General features: G+C 43.4%; 1 protein-coding gene across 4 annotated transcripts in view; it reads right to left on the reverse strand.

The window, feature by feature from the left end:
* Window positions 1-12,456, reverse strand: part of PRKG1 (protein kinase cGMP-dependent 1) — a 1,258,994-nt gene that overhangs the window by 973,595 nt on the left and 272,943 nt on the right. The gene's annotated exons all lie outside the window — the stretch shown is intronic.

Genomic DNA, 12,456 nt, shown 5'->3' on the forward strand with positions numbered 1-12,456 from the left:
TGAGAATATTTAAGATCCACTCTCATAGCAACCTTCAAGTACACAGGTCAGGGCTGCTGTCCATGGTCAAAAGTGCTGTCCATCAGGTCCCCCAGAACCTATTCACCTTATAACGGGAAGTCTGTACCCTTGACCATTTGACCATCATCACCCATTTCTCCCACCCCTCCAGGAACACCTGAGTGGTTCACTCAGTTATGTGTCCAACTCGATTCTGGCTCAGTCATGATCTCTGCTTGTGGCATGGAGCTCCGCATCAGCAGCTCAAAGCCCGCTTGGGATTCTCTGTCTGTCTGTCTGTCTCTCTCTGCCCCTCCCCTCTAGCACTCTGGCTCTCTCTAAATAAAGAAACTTAAGAACATCTCATCCCCAGTCCTTGGCATCCACCAATGTACTATTTTCACAAGTTCCAATTTTTTGTTTGTTTTGTAGATTTCACATATAAGTAATATCACACAATATTTGTCTTTCTCTGACTCACTTCGCTTAGCAAAACGCCCTCCAGGGGCATCCATACTGTCGCGAGTGGCAAGACGTCCTTTTTTTTCGTGGCCAAATAATATTCCATTATATATACACATACACACGTGCCAGTGACTCCATTCATCTGTTAACGGACATTTAGGTCATTTCTAGTCTCTTGTAAACAACACAACTAGCAACAACTTCACTATCTTTGCGTCTCTGTCATTTGATGTCCCTTTCAGCCAAAGCCACATGCGGCCACCAGGTAAATCTTCCTAAAGAACAATCGGATATGTCACCGGGCTCACCAGTCTTCAATGGCTCCCTACTGTCTAATCAAACAACATTCAAGCTCCAGAGCATGCCAGCAAAGGCTGTCAGGGCCCTGACTACATTTCCAACCTCATTCTCCACCAGCCACCCATAGGTGGACACTAGTGCGTGATCCCCGAGTGTGGTTGCCAGCAGCGTCCCAATCACCTGGGAACCTGTTACACATGCAAATTCTCTGCCTGCAATGACCTACGGAGCCAGTGACTCTGCGGGCAGGACCCAGCGACTCCGCGGGCAGGACCCAGGGAGCTGTGTTTTGACAAGCCCTCTCGATGATTCTGCAGGCTAAAGTTTGAGAACCACTGCTCTAACCAAACCATAATCCCTCCCATACACCCAAAACTTCACCAAGTTAATGCTTTCCGTAGTGCTTGTTCTCTGGTCTGGAAGGTACCATCCCTTCCCCATCTCCAAGTGAGCAAAATGACATCAATCCTTTCTGGCCAAACTCCATATTGACTCAAGTGTCCCTTCCCTGCTTTCCACAAGAAGTGACCCCTTTATTCTTTGAACTGTCACTGTATCTTTCTTAGAGAATTTGTTTCCCTTGAAATAGGATTATCTTCGTATCTCTTAGCTCCTCTGCTAGAGGGCAGACTCTCTGAGGACAACAAGTAGTCTATAACTTCCACAAGATATGGGGCTAAATTGTCACAAAGAAGGTACTTCAAATGTGTCTTCCCATTGAAAGAAAAAAAAAAACTGACCAGCTTTTAAGATCATCAGACTCAGCAAATAAAAATATAGGTCTTGGGGCACCTGGGTGGTTCAGCTGGTTAAGAGTCTGACTCTTGATTTCAGCTCAGGCCATGATATCTTGGTCATGGGATCGAGCCCCACGTTGGGCTCTGTGCTGAGAGTGGAGGCTGCTTGGGATTCTCTCTCTCTCCCTCTCCCTCTGCCCCTCCCCCACTCATACTCTGTCTCTCTCAAAATAAATAAATAAACACTTAAAACACAATATGGGTCTCCCAGTTACATTTGAATTTCAGGTAAACAGCAAATAATTTTTAGTAGAAGTAGGTCCAACTATTGCACAGAACAAATTTATACTAAAAATGTATTTTTTATCTGAAATTCAAATTTAACCTGGCATCCAGTATTTTCTCTGGCAACCCTATCACTATTTTTCATGTTACTTTGTTTTGACTTAGATATACCTTCTCGCTACTCTACTCTCTAGTAAGTACAACTAAGAAATTGAAAGAAAACCAACAACCTTATATACCCGAATAAATATTTCCTAAAAAAAATTACCTTGGAAACACTTGTACTTATTCATTGATATTGATGTTTCCCAAAATATGTTTGAAATTCTTTAATTGCATGCCAAATTCTATTACTGGTTATGCAAGAAAATCAGCCTCATTACCTGAAAACTGCATGTTTTTTTTTTTACAAAATATGCCACATGTATTACTATTTATCTTTCAGCACTGATATCCAACACCTCTTTCTCTTTTTTTTTTAATAAATGTTTCTTCTTCTTTTTTTTTTTTTTTTTTGGAGGGGGAGGGGAAGAGAGAGCAGGGGACAGAGGATCCAAAGTGGGCTCTGTGCTGACAGCCCTGAGCCCAACGCAGGGCTCAAACTCAGGAGCTGGGAGATCCCGACCTAAGCTGAGGTCAGACACTCAACTGACTGAAACACCCCACCATCCGGCACCTGTTACGCTGCTTGAAGATCAGATTTATCTGGGAAGGCTTAATACTTGCCACAACTGAAAACAAGTTTAAACATACGTAGGTCTTAAAAGGGCAATTTCCTAACAAATGCAAAACTGTTCATGAAAGTCCGCTGGATTAAGCAGAGAAGCTTCCAAGGTGTTAAAGTGAAGATACTACTCAAAATGTGTCAAGTCTGGTGCTCTCTTGATTTTTCAAAGAATCACATTTCCACGTAACCAATTCTCCCTCAAAATCCCACCCTTCCGGCACGCCATATTCCCCATGAAGCATCGGCTCCCTAGGAACATCATTAAACATCAGCTTCCTATGAAGCAAAACCCAAAAGCCATGGCTTCTCAACGATTTCTATACACCAGGAAAATAAAGGACACACAACCAAACCAATTACCAACATGCACCTGTTTGCCACAGAATGCCATCCGTGCATACGTGATCTCAGCACGTGTTCCAGAGCAATACATCACATTTCCTTTCCATGGATGCACGTATTATTATTTAGACATTTATTTACATCTCCTCTTTGAGACTGGGATACATTGGGAATAGGGGCTTCTCCACCTTCTCAAATAGGCTCATACAGGACACAATACTTAATAAAAGACTCAATCTATAATCAGCATTTCTCGCAATTTGTTTTCTACCTTGCAGCACTCAAAATGCCTGGAGCATACTCAGTCAACACATTGGGTCCAACCTTTAAGTATCTTTCCCGGAGGATTTACTTACGTTCTGAAGATAGGCCGGGTCCAAGGCCACCGGGTGCTTTGCTGCCCACCTTCCCAAACTCACACAGACAGGTAGAGAGGGGACAGGAGAAGGACAGCGTAAGCAACTGATAACGTTCTTTCCTCAAAACCAAAACGAATCAGCATGCAAGTATGAGAGAGGTTACGTGAAAATAAGTTTGTGCTTTCTGGAATTTGGAACTTAGAAACTGATTCTCAAAGGAAATTTCCATATCAGAGTTCAGCTCTTTAGGGCTGTTGTTCAAGCTCACTGATCCAAATAACAATACAGGAAGGGTTACTGTGTTCTTTGAGAATAATTCCAAAGACACGTGATGCTCTACAAGGGGATTTTAACAGGTAATACCTTAATCATTTCAGTAACCCCGACATCTCTTCTTTCACATACACAAGAGGATTTTAACAGGTTGGTGCCGTACTCATTCTACCAGCACTGGCATTTATTTTTTCATGAATCAACAGGAATTAAAAAATCAATTCTGATTTTTTAAATTTTTTTTAAAGGTTTTATTTATTTTTGAGAGAGAGAAAGAGACAGAGCATGACCAGGAGGAGGGGCACAGAGAGAGGGAGACACAGAATCCAAAGCAGGCTCCAGGCTCTGAGCTGTCAGCACAGAGCCCCATACAGGGCTTGAACCCACAAACTGTGAGATGGTGACCTGAGCTGAAGTTGCACGTTTCACCAACTGAGCCACCTTGGTGCCCCCCAAAATCAATTCTTGTATCAGTTGGCTACACTAATGAAATAACTACCAATCTTTATATATGTTACCTATATATGTTACATGTGTGCTACCTATGTATGTTATATATATGTTATCTACATATGTTTTATATAGACAGAGACATATATGTGTCATTGTAAGCATATCTGAGAAGGCAGAGAAGCTCTTATTCCCAATATATGTATTTCATATACATTTCATATATATATTTAATATATATTGACATATATATATAGATTTGTAATATATATGAGACAAATACACAGTACCTTTTGGATAAGAAAGACTAAGTGCATTTGCATTGTATGAATACATACAGATAGCAAAATTTTATTCCTCCTTTTTTTTTTTTTTTCCATGATAAATCGGCTTCAAAAGTACTGCTCTCCAAAGGTTTTTACCTGATGTAATAGCCAGACATGAAGGGCTAAAAGGAGCAAAGTGTGGCCAACTACAACAGCCAAGAAGCACATATGCCAGGGAGGCGGAAAGAGTTGTAATTAAAGAGAGCAGACCCAGCCGGGCACATGCAACCAGAATCCAGAAGAGACGTACGCAGGCAAGTTACTGGTATCAGGGATATCACAAGGAAACAGGGAGGTCTTGAAAAGCAATTAAAATTTTAGAAGGAAGCAGTGAAGATTAAGTCTGGCCTCCGTGAAGGCCCTTAGATAGTAGAGCCCAAACTACAGGCCTGGAGACAAGAGGTGCACATTAAACCCTAAACGAGTTTCACAATGTAATGCCCAATCCTATAAAGATCTGGTTTCTGGGAAGGGTTTTAGGGACAGTAAACTAGGCAGAAAACAAACATATGAAAGTGGAATATAAGAAAAATACTTTGTTTCTGGAAGAAGACAGACCCTCTGACATAAGCACTGGGTTAGTAACCAGACTGTGGACCCAAATGTGGGCCTTACACTATGTCAAACTCTCTCTTTCTAATCCAATCTGATTTCCATCTGCAAATTGGGGATAAAATGAACACAGTGAAGGGAAATGCTAAGATTCAGGAGCAGAGGGCCAGCAGAGCATCAGAATACTAACAAACATCAGGACACGTGCCAGAGAAGACACCCAACATCTCAATAAATATTATTCAATAAAGATGTCAAATAGTGTCACGCTTTAGTCAAGAGGTAGCCAACTGGTGGCCTTCAGGTCACATGTGGCTCACAGATGTTTTCCCCCCTCACATGATTTTTTGGATCGAATTCGCCCTTAGCATATAGAAGTCAGGATATTCCTCATAAATAGCAATAACAAAGGAATTTCTGTTTTCTTTCCAAAAAAAAATAGAATGTTCTGTCGACAATGGCTTTGACTGTCCATCCGCCAACCCTTCGTTGGATGGATCTGAGTAGCTGCTGAGCCCATTAAATTGATGAAGGGTTTTGCCAATGAAGCCTTGTCTTCATTCATGGACTCCCTCTGCCAAGCGGGTTACCGTATAACTTTTCAACCCTGGCTTTAAAGGAGGAGCGCTGGAATTAAAAGAAACTGGGTGCTATTATATTCCGTGCATGCTATCAAGGAAGTGTTCCTGAAACATTCTTCGCATTGGACCCCAAACAAAGGAAACAAAAGTTGGACTTCACCCAGCATGAGAGAGAGAAGCCGAGGCAGGCGTGGTAACAGACATGTGCTGAGTTCTTCTTGGTTATGTAAAGGCTGGCTTTGTTTCAACAGTTGTTACATTGTTTATAGTGGAAACTGTTGCCAGCCTATTCTTTATCGCAAATTTCAACGATTGGGTTCATTTTTGGAAAAGAAAATAGGATAAAAGGCTAGGATGCGTGTTTTTTCCTTGTAATCATTTCACAATACCCCAAAAAGAATTAATCTGGAGAAGTGCACGTTATCTGATTTCAGGTTCCAGGAATATTTCAGAATCCTTTAGTGTTGCAAGCCAAATTTTTCAAGATTTGACTTACTGAAAGTTAAAAAAAAGAAAAAGAAAAAGAAAAAAAAAAGAAAAAAAAAAAAACACCTTAATCTTTCTCTGTGATATCTGATGACCCATGGGAGAAAAAAAAAAAACAAACCAGCAATACCAAAGTTTTGGATTGAGAAGCAGCATTTCAAAATTGTGGCCTGCTCAGCAATTTCAAAATACTCTGCATTTGTATTTAATAATATCCTCCTTTGGGAGTCCAAAAGAAAAATACTTTATTTCTTCCCGTTGAAAAGAGTTGGGAAATATTCCAATCCCTTGAAAATTTGCGGAGGAACATTTGCCACATCTTGCTTATATATGCCAGTTTAAGTTATACATATTTTGTAAACTGCAGAGTTTCAAGAAAGAACAGCACAGTTCTTATCAAATAGGAAGCAGACGCAAAGTGTTCTTGTCTTAGACACTATGGTAGTTGTTGGAATTTACTTTCTAAATATTCTCCTTTGGAAAAGAAAGCTAATTTGGGGCGCCTGCGTGGCTCGGTAGGTTAAGCATCCAACTTCAGCTCAGGTCACGATCTCATGGTTTGTGGGTTCGAGCCCCGCGTCGGGCTCTGTGCTGACAGCTCAAAGCCTGGAGGGAGCCTGCTTTGGATTCTGTGTCTCCCTCTCTCACTGCCCCTTCCCTGCTCACATATCATTCTTTCTCTCTCTCAAAAATAAGATAAACATTCATTTTTTTTTTTTAAGCAAGCTAATTAGTTTTTCTGACGGCTAAGGCTTACCTAAACATTTTTTTAAAAATTCGTACAATTTCTTTGGTCACTGAACTTCTACCGGTAAGTATAATCCCAACACATGGATTTTGGACGTGGTATTTGCTCTTAATCTCAATCATCTCCAGGAACAAAATGGATCTCTTCTAGACAAAGCCTGGAAAGTAACATTCCCCGCAGAGAAGGACATTTCAGTAGAAAATTGGGGCAATCTGCATTTGCACACATGCATTTCCGCAAGGCAGGCTTTGAAAGATACTGCATTTCCCAGTCATTAACTCTACTGTGGAAACAGACCAGACACACATATAGACCCAGAATAACAAATATTCCAGAGAGAAACTATCAGAAAACGCCAGTATAACTCAAAAGAACAAAAACACTTTCAAAAAATTGTGGCACAGAATGAAAACGCTGTCCAGGAGAGCAAAATACACATCATACAGATACATTTCCAACAAGGAGAAAACTGTAATTTGGTAGAGCAGAGTCTTTCTTATAAATGTTTACCAATTTCCTCCTCCAATAGCCAAGCACCAGGATACTAAATCAGAATAACAATGAAAATAAATGCTTTTTATTCTAGGGAGAACGTTTTATTTTGTTTTACTGAGGTATAATTGATAGGCATTTTATTAGTTTCAGGTATACAACCTAACGGTCTGATAACTGTACGTATTGAGAAATGATCGCCACAGATTCGCCTGGTTAACGGCCATCACCACACACGGTTACATAATTTCTTTTCTCGTAATGAGAAATTTAAAGATTTCCTCCCTCGGCAACTTGCAAACATGCAAGACAGTGCTGTGAACTTAGTCACCATGCTATGGGGTGCCTTTAACAGTGGCTTTGCTTTGGTTTGGCTCATACAGTGTTTCAAGTGTAGAGAAGTGTAAAGCTGTTGCCCACGGAGCCGAGGAGCCCCGGAACTGACAGGTGGAGCCCGGGCGGTGGGTAGGAGCTCAGTCACCGGAGGCAGAATCGCCTACATGTGGGTCCCGACTCTGCCACTCGCTAATGACACCTCCACTCCTCAGCAACCGCGCATATGAAGGAGTGAAAACCCCACCCCCGTAGGGTTACCTTCGCGGTGACACGGAATCAGATGATGCATGTAAGTCACTTAGCTCGGTCCTCAGCGCATGGTCCGGACATGGGAATCACAGCTGTCGTGAGTGTGTGCTTCAAAAAAAAAAAAAAAAAAAAATGCCTCTCCGAGATCTATCTGCTAAATGACGATTCTTGATAATAAGAGCTAAGGACACAACGTCAACCTCATCGCAGCCTTAGGTAAGTGTGACGGCCTCAGGTGTGTGTGTGTGTGAATGTACATATGTGTACGTGTCCACAGAAACACATTAACAACCAGACACGTACTATATTGTGCAGCCTTGCAGTTTTCATCCTCTCTCTCCGTCCGCGGGTGTGTGTCGAAACTAAGCCAAACATACAAACGAGGGGGGTGGCAGGAACTATGGCCCTAAAACCACCAAGAGTGGGATCCATGCGAAGACCACCGAAATCGCTGAAAGCAGAAGTGAGGAAGAACATTCGAAAAGGAAACAGCTGTGAAGTGTGAGGTTTTTAGTTCAAGAAAGAGTGGTCCGGCTTACAACGAAGACACGGGCCCTCTCTTGGGGTGTGAGATGCACTCACAAAAGAGGGGAATTCCTACACAGGGTAAGGAGCCAATCGCTGCCTTTGCCGCCTGTAGAGTTTTGGGTTTTTAAATTTTCTTTAATGTTTATTTATTTTTGAGAGAAAGAAAGCGAGGAAAGGAGGGGCAGAGAGAGAGAGAGAGAGGCAGACACAGAATCTGAAGCAGGTCCAGGCTCCGAGCTGTCAGCACAGAGCCCGATGTGGGGCTCGAACTCACAGATCGCGAGATCATGACCTGAGCCGAAGTTGGACGCTCAACTGACTGAGCCACCCAGGCGCCCCGAGTTTTATTTTTATTTTTTTTAAATAACAATCGTAATGTCTCTGGTCCTTTGTTGTCTTTGAACATTCCACTCACAGAGTCCCCTTAGGATCTCTTGTAGTTGGTAATGAACTCCTTCCGTTTTTGTTTGTCTGGGAAAACCTTGATCTCTCCTATTCTGAATGTTGGCCAACTTGACAATAAATTATATTTTAAAAAATAAAGAAAAAAGAAAAAATCAAAAAACAAAAACTGGAATCAAGAGCTAATAAATAAATACAAAAATAAATCATTGTAACAGTCGCAGTACTAACACTAACATGCATTTGCTGAGCGCTTACTACACAGCAGGAAAGGTCGGAGAGCTCTGATGAGCCGACAGAGCGTCTCTAACTGCGGACACGTGGGTCACCAAGCAGGAGTGCTGACCCCGTCCCTTGCGGACTCAGCAGCGGCAGGCCTTACGCCTGCCTGAGGGAGGAGGCAAAATGCACTTCCGAAGGTGGAGGCCAGGGTGACAACCAGACAAGGGCAGTTTGCTGCTGGACCGAAGCTAAACAGTGGGAGGGGCCTTGAAATATCGAAAGGCAAGAGAGAAACTGAAGCTTCAGGTGGTTAGGTGCCGACCTCGGTCCTCTCCCTGCTTTCCTTTGAAAACCTCAGTAAAAACGCCAAACCACAGAAGCCGTATGGTAAACCATTTACGTAGGCTGTTCTTTCTTCTTACGATGTCTGAGTCACGTGCCTTCAATCTGGTAACAAAGGACATAAGGATGTCAGAAGGGCCATTTTCACTCCGGTGTCTGGACTTCGGAACGTCTCGCTGCTATTTCTAAATTACCGAAAAGAGCGGGCACCTGCTGTTTTATCCCGCAGAATATTCCATTTTGGAGCCGCGTCCCGTGAAGCCCTCCACCTTGTCGTGTATCAGGAAATGGGCCTGATTAGCTCCCACCTGTGCTTGAAGGTCACTGCTCAGCCTACCCCGCTGATTCTTCCATTTCTCCTTCACTGGCTGCCCTCCTTCTGTCCTGGGAACGTGTGTCCTCCAGGCCCGGCCGTAGCCTTCAGTCTAGAATTCTAGCCTAAGTCCTGTAGCGGACCCCTGCCATATCCACCTGCCTGGCATCCTTACTCATCTCCTGTGGCAAAAGGCATGAGGTTTTTTTCTTTAAATTTATCTACATCCTTCCCCTCCCACCTTTTAGGTTTCGTTTAAGTGTATTTTGGCGGACGTCACACTACCCATGATTCTAAGGATGGGCCGGGTTCATGGGAATCACAGCGGTTGATTCAGGGATGATGCAATATTCTCTGTCTTTCCAGGAAGAGTGAATTCTAGTGCTTAGCTCAGGAGTTGATGGGAAAGAGGAGCTGTCTTTCTGCAGGAGGGGCTAAGCTGGCAGGATGTGCCATCGAATCCGAGAGCCACCTGAGAGAAAAAGCTAACACACACCAAAGCTGAGTTGAAAGAGAGAGAGAAATCCCTAACCATGTAAACGTATCGATCCAGTCATGCCTAAAGCCAGGCCTGTCTCTGGATTATTCTGCCACACAAGCCCATAAATTCAGTCTCTCAGTCAGTTTCTGCTGGGTTTCCATCACTGCCAACCCAACGCATTCTGGGAAATAGTTTCGTCTCAATTCAACAAATACACATTGGGATATGTCTGCGCCAGGCATTTTGATAAATGCGGCCTATCTCCGACTCTCATGTGACTTTGACTTACACCTGGAAGTCACCTCCCCTCTAGTCCATGGCACGAGCACCATTCATTTAGAAGTTGATTTGCACATGCCTGCCTGCCTGCTGGGCATCTGTAAGTGCTTCACCGGCTGTAAACTCAGATCCTTGTCTTCTTTGAAAAAGAGAACTTTCCTATTTCACACGATGAGCCCATTAGCCTTCAAGGTTCAGCAGCGAGGAGCTTGGCTTGGGGCCAGCTAGGCCCCTGTATCCGGCTGTCTTGTCCTGTCCTCCTTCTTCAAAATTTCTCGTCTTCCCCTTCATACCAATTTCTTGCATTTTATTTTCTGTACCTTTATTTACACTTGGGCAACTTTGCCCCGGAACTACTTTTTCTCCCTCATGTTCCATTCTACACACGTAGCCATCCTACAACTTAATCTTTGTAAATGCTGGTTCCTTTATGTCCGACTCCTGCTCTGAAAGCTTCAATAGTTTCCCAGATCGTTTGACGGCTTAGCCTGAGCTGAAGGATCTCCATGGTCCCCCTCACTTCCCAGTTCCTTGAGTGCATCTACCTTTTGTTCCAAAAATAAATCTAAGATTTCCCTCTTGGTTCATCTTCCTGGATTGGATTTCCCCCTCTCCACTTGTCAGAGTCCCTCCTTCCCTTCAATCCCCAGCCCCAAATCTGCCTCTTCATGTGGAAGGCTCAAAACAACGTAGACTTGCCAGAAGCTTGATGGCACTCACCAGTGGCCTATGACACAGAGGGTCTCATGCTGTTATTTTTACATGTCATTTATAAGTCCCGCTTTCAGGATGTAGGACCACGTCGACACGTTACCTAGAAGTGTAACGGTTCACACATATGGGGCCACACAACAGTGCTTCAACGTATTGCATGGTTACGGGATTGGAAGATCTCAGGATTTATTCATTCGTTCTTTTGCTGAACATCCGATGACCCACCAAGGACAAGCGCTAAGCAAAAAGTAGGCATCGTCCCTCCTGGTGTTGAGTAAAAAGAACAACTTATAATCAAGTAATCATCCAAATGACTAAAAACTCTTCTGTGGGAAGTTGTAAGAAGGCGCAGGCCGTGGCGGGTTCACGGGACATCAGACCTATTTCGCTTGAGGAAGTATAAAATTAAATGGCTTGGTGTTGCCACTTTCATTCACCTTCAGAAACTCGGGTAAAGTTTCTCTTCATTTGCAAGTCCAGATATGACCAAAATGACTGTCCTTTTTTTTTTTTTTTTTTTTTTTTTTTTTGCGGGGAGGGGGTAGTCCTGGAAAAAAAGTTATAAACAGTGTGGACAACAGTATCGGACAAAATGGCCCTAGGCTTGTAACTGCCACAGCGTAAGTCTTCTCTGGGCCATTACTTCCTTACCCACGAGATGACTGACGTCTGCCTACACCACATCCATTTATCCCTTTCTCCCTTTCAGAAAAAACCCCGGTTTTATTCAGTTGACTGTCTTATGTCGCAGGACTCTGGGGAAGTGGATCCTAACTCCCACCTCCAAAGATGGTCGGGACCAATCATGGCAATTCCACATGCCTGGCATGTATGTGGCCCAACTGAGAAATGAGAGTGTCTTTGATGAAAAGCACCTGGGAAAGAGTCACTTCCTCCTCAAAAAGAAGTGTAAGAAAGAAATCGTATCACAGCCTCCTCTGAACATCGGCGGGGACTTGGGCCACGGCAGCCATCTTGCTGCCAAGCTGAACAGGAAACCAACACTTTGCAGAGACCAAATCTAAATCGGAGAACTTCAGGGACACTGCCCTGCCACCCTGGGGTACAGCCTACTTGAGAAGTCCCTACGTGAGATAATAAATACCCTTGTGTAAGACAACTTGATGCCATTTGAGAAGAGGTCTCCTACCCGCAGCGGAAAGCATCTCGGAGATCCTGAGACTATGCATGCCCCGGCAGTTGTACAATTTTGTGTTCTTAGTTTCTCAATTTTTAAAAATTTTTTAATGTTTATTTATTTTTGAAAGACAGACAGAGTGTGAGGTGGGGAGGGATAGAGGGAGACACAGAATCCAAAGCAGACTCCGGGCTCTGAGCTGTCATCACAGAGACTGACGTGGGGCTCAAACTCATGAACCGTGATATGACCTGAGGCGAAGTCGGACGTTCAACCCAACTGAGCCACCCAGATGCCCCAACAATTTTGTGTTTTTAAATCATTACAAT

The sequence above is a fragment of the Leopardus geoffroyi genome, chromosome D2 (genome assembly GCF_018350155.1).
Source record: "Leopardus geoffroyi isolate Oge1 chromosome D2, O.geoffroyi_Oge1_pat1.0, whole genome shotgun sequence".
Lineage (NCBI taxonomy): Eukaryota > Metazoa > Chordata > Mammalia > Carnivora > Felidae > Leopardus > Leopardus geoffroyi.